The sequence below is a fragment of the Arachis ipaensis genome, chromosome B10 (genome assembly GCF_059453495.1).
Source record: "Arachis ipaensis isolate K30076 ecotype BB chromosome B10, ASM5945349v1, whole genome shotgun sequence".
NCBI classification, from domain to species: domain Eukaryota; kingdom Viridiplantae; phylum Streptophyta; class Magnoliopsida; order Fabales; family Fabaceae; genus Arachis; species Arachis ipaensis.
In genome coordinates, this window is record NC_142435.1 from 94,780,805 (window position 1) to 94,785,818 (window position 5,014).

The 5,014-nt window shown below is 40.9% G+C and overlaps 1 non-coding gene across 1 annotated transcript; it reads left to right on the forward strand.

Moving 5' to 3' along the window:
* Positions 1–4,157: 4,157 nt before the first annotated feature.
* On the forward strand, positions 4,158–4,265 carry LOC148580928 (small nucleolar RNA R71). Its single transcript, XR_015898095.1, has one exon. It is a non-coding gene; the product is annotated as a small nucleolar RNA R71 (small nucleolar RNA).
* Positions 4,266–5,014: the final 749 nt, after the last annotated feature.

A 5,014-nucleotide genomic window follows, 5' to 3' on the forward strand; every position in this document is an offset into this window, starting at 1 on the left:
AGAGTATAAAAGATTCTAACCCAATTACCAAGAACACAGATTAACACTCTAGCCAAATGAGTTATGGGACCTTCAAAAATTTTAAGAAAGATTATTTTTGAAAACACCAAACTTAAAGTTTGGCACAGGATTTAATAGAAAAATTATTTTTGAAAAAGTTTTTAAAAAATATGATAGCCAATTATCATGAACATAAACACCACGTTCTAAATAACTGAGCTAGTTTAAAGTATTTTAACAAGGGGTAAATAATAAAAGACTCTAAACCAAAAAAAAGAAAAAAAAGAAAGATTTTTCCTAATCTAAGCAACAAAATAATCCGTCAGTTGTTCAAACACGAACAATCCCCGGCAACGGCGCCAAAAACTTGGTGCACGAATTGTGAATCACACTTTTCACAACGCGTACCACTAACCAGCAAGTGCACTGGGTCGTCCAAGTAATACCTTACGTGAGTAAGGGTCGAATCCCACGGAGATTGTTGGTTTGAAGCAATCTATGGTTATTTTGTAAATCTTAGTCAGGAAGTCAATTATGTTTATCAATTGAATTGTGAGTAACCAGTAGAGCATAAATTAAAAGTTACTTGTTGTACAGTAATGGAGAATATGTTGGAGTTTTGGAGATGCTTTGTCTTCTGAATCTCTGCTTTCCTCTGTCTTCTGATTCACGCACACACGTCCTCCTATGGCAAGCTGTGTGTTGGTGGATCACCGTTGTCAATGGCTACCTTCCATCCTTCCAGTGAAAACTACGCTCACGCGCTCTGTCACAGCACGGCTAATCACTGGTTGGTTCTCGATCCGGCTGGAATAGGATTTACTATCCTTTTGCATCTGTCACTAACGCCCAGCCTTCAGGAGTTTGAAGCTCGTCACAGTCATTCAATCCTTGAATCCTACTCGGAATACCACAGACAAGGTTTAGACTTTCCGGATTCTCATGAATGCCGCCATCAGTTCTAGCTTATACCACGGAGATTCTGATTAAGAGATCTCAGAGATACTCATTCAATCGGATATAGAACAGAGGTGGTTGTCAGGCACACGTTCATGGTTTGAGGAAGGTGATGAATGTCACTGATCATCACCTTCATCACAGTTAAGCGCGAATGAACATCTTAGATAGGAACAAGCGTGTTTGAATAGAAAACAGAAATACTTGCATTAATTCATCGAGACATAGCAGAGCTCCTCACCCCCAACAATGGGGTTTAGAGACTCATGCCGTCAGAGAATACAAAGTTTAGATCTGAAATGTCATGAGATACAAAATAAGTCTCTAAAAGTTGTTTAAATACTAAACCAGTAGCCTAGGTTTACAAAATATGAGTGGACTATGATGGATGATGCAGAGATCCACTTCTGGGGCCCACTTGGTGTGCTGGGGCCCACTTGGTGTGTGCTGGGGCTGAGACTTTAAGCAATTCACGTGCAGAGGCCATTTGTGGAGTTGAACGCCAGTTTTTGTGCCAGTTTGGGCGTTCAACTCCAGTTTTTGATCCTTTTCTGGCGCTGGACGCCAGAATTGGGCAGAGGACTGGCGTTGAACGCCAGTTTACGTCGTCTATCCTTGTGCAAAGTATAAACTATTATATATTGCTGGAAAGCCCTGGAGGTTTACTTTCCAATGCAATTGGAAGCATGCCATTTCGAGTTCTGTAGCTCCAGAAAATCCAATTTGAGTGCAGGGAGGTCAGAATCCAACAGCATCAGCAGTCCTTTTTCAGCCTGAATCAGATTTTTGCTCAGCTCCTTCAATTTCATCCAGAAAAATACCTGAAATTACAGAAAAACACACAACTCATAGTAAAGTCCAGAAATATGAATTTTTCCTAAAAACTACTAGAAATAGACTAAAAACTAACTAAAACATACTCTAAACTATATGAAATTATCCCCAAAAAGCGTATAAAATATCCGCTCATCAATGATCCTGTAGGGTCCACAGATCCTGAGGTGTCAAAGAATTGCATTCCTGCACCAATTAGGAATGTAAAATGCCTTTGCATGCAATTCTGGCATTTAAACGCCGAATTGGTGCTTGTTCTGGGCGTTCAGCGCCCAGATGCAGCATGTTTCTAGCGTTGAACGCCAATTCTATGCTTGTTTCTGGCGTTCAGCGCCAGCTTTCCTCAGTGTGCATTCCTGCCGTCTGAACGCCAGGATGCTGCTTGTTTTGGGCGTTCAATACCAGATCCATGCTCTGTTCTGGCATTGAACGCCAGCCAGATGCTCCTTACTGGTGTTTAAACGCCAGTAAGCCCTTCCTCCAGGGTGTGATTTTTCTTCTGCTGTTTTTGATTCTGTTTTTAATTTTTGTATTTATTTTGTGACTACACATGATCATGAACCTAATAAAACATGAAAGAACAATAAAATAAAATTAGATAAATAAAAATTTGGTTGCCTCCCAACAAGCGCTTCTTTAATGTCAATAGCTTGGTAGTGGGCTCTCATGGAGCCACACAGGTGATTAGGTCAATTTTATAGACTCCCAACACCAAACTTAGAGTTTGGATATGGGAGTTCAACACCAAACTTAGAGTTTGGCTGAGGCCTCCCAACACCAAACTTAGAGTTTGACTGTGGGGGCTTTAGTTGACTCTGTACTGAGAGAAGCTTTCTATGCTTCCTCTCCATTGTTACAGAAGGAGATTCTTGAGTTTTAAACACAAGGTTGTCCTCATTCAGTTGAAGGATCAATTCTCCTCTGTCTACATCAATCACAGCTCTTGCTGTGGCTAGGAAGGGTCTTCCAAGAATGATGGATTCATCCTCATCCTTCCCATTATCCAGGATTATGAAATTGGCAGGGATGTAAAGGCCTTCAACCTTTACTAACACGTCCTCTACTTGTCCATAAGCCTATTTTCTGGAATTGTCTGCCATCTCTAATGAGATTCTAGCAGCTTGTACCTCAAAGATTCCCAGTTTCTCCATTATAGAGAGTGGCATGAGGTTTATTCCTGACCCAAGGTCACATAGAGCCTTCTCAAAGGTCATGGTGCCTATGGTACAAGGTATTAGGAACTTCCCAGGATCCTGTTTCTTCTGAGGCAATCTCAGTTGATCTAATGCATTTAGTTCATTGGTGAACAGGGGAGGTTCATATCCCTAAGTCTCATTACCAAATAAATTGGCGTTCAGCTTCATGATTGCACCAAGGAACTTGGCAACTTGCTCTTCAGTAACATCCTCATTCTCTTCTGAAGAGGAATACTCATCAGAACTCATGAAGGGCGTAAGGAGGTTTAATGGAAGCTCTATGGTCTCTAGATGAGCCTCAGAGTCCTTTGGTTCCTCAGAGGGAAACTCCTTGTTGATCACTGGACATCCCAGGAGGTCTTCCTCCTTGGGATTCACATCCTCCTCTTCCTCCTTGGGTTCGGCCATGATGGTTATATCAATGGCCTTGCACTCTCCTTTTGGATTTTCTTCTGTATTGCTTGGGAGAGCACTAGGAGGGGTTTCAGTGATATTCTTACTCAGCTGGCCCACTTGTACCTCCAAATTTCTAATGGAGGACCTTGTTTCATTCATGAAACTCAGAGTGGCCTTAGATAGATCAGAGACTAAGTTTGCTAAATTAGAGGTATTTTGTTCAGAGTTCTCTGTCTGTTGCTGAGTGGATGATGGAAAAGGCTTGCTATTGCTAAACCTGTTTCTTCCACCATTATTAAAGCCTTGTTGAGGCTTTTATTGATCCTTCCGTGAGAGATTTGGGTGATTTTTCCATGAGGGATTATAGGTGTTTCCATAGGGTTCACCCATGTAATTCACCTCTGCTATTGCAGGGTTCTCAGGATCATAAGCTTCTTCTTCAGAAGATGCCTCTTGAGTACTGTTGGATGAGGCTTGCACTCCATTCAGACTCTAAGAAATCATATTGACTTGCTGAGTCAATATTTTATTCTGAGCCAATATGGCATTTAGAGTATCAATTTCAAGAACTCCCTTCTTCTGAGGCGTCCCATTACTCACAGGATTCCTCTCAGAAGTATATATAAACTGGTTGTTAGCAACCATGTCAATAAGTTCTTGAGCTTCTGCAGGCATTTTCTTTAAGTGAATGGATCTACCTGTAGAAGTATCCAATGACATCTTAGCTAATTCAGACAGACCATCATAGAATATATCTAGAATGGTCCATTCTGAAAGCATGTCAGAAGGACACTTTTTGGTCAGTTGCTTGTATCTCTCCCAAACTTCATAGAGGGATTCACCTTCTTTCTGTCTGAAGGTTTGAACATCCACTCTAAGCTTACTGAGCTTTTGAGGAGGAAAGAACTTGGCTAAGAAAGCCGTGACCAGCTTATCCCAAGAGTTCATGCTATCTTTAGGTTGAGAATCCAACCATATTCTAGCTCTGTCTCTTATAGTAAACGGGAAAAGCATGAGCCTGTAGACTTCAGGCTCTACTCCATTAGTTTTAACAGTATCACAGATCTACAAGAATTCAGTTAAGAACTGAACGGGATCTTCAGATGGAAGTCCATGAAACTTGCAGTTTTGTTGCATCAGAGAAACTAGTTGAGGCTTAAGCTCAAAATTGTTTGCTCCAATAGTAGGGATGGAGATGCTTCTTCCATGTAAATTGGAATTAGGTGCAGTAAAGTCACCAAGCATCCTCCTTGCATTATTATTATTTTCGGTTGCCATCTCCTCTTCCTTTTCGAAAATTTCTGTAAGGTTGTCTCTGGATTGTTGTAATTTAGCTTCTCTTAGTTTCCTCTTCAGAGTCCTTTTAGGTTCAGGGTCTGCTTCAACAAGAATGTTCTTGTCCTTGCTCCTGCTCATATGAAAAAGAAGGGAACAGAAAATAATAATAGGGATCCTCTTTGTCTCAGTAGAGAGAGGTTCCTTTGTGTGAGTAAAAGGAGAAAGGGAATAAGAGTGAAGAAGAATGGATAATCCAAACACAAGGGTGAGGACAGGAGCAGAGATATGAGGTGAGGATAAGTGTTAGTAGATGAATAAATAAATAGAAGGAGATGAGGGAGAGGAAATTTCAA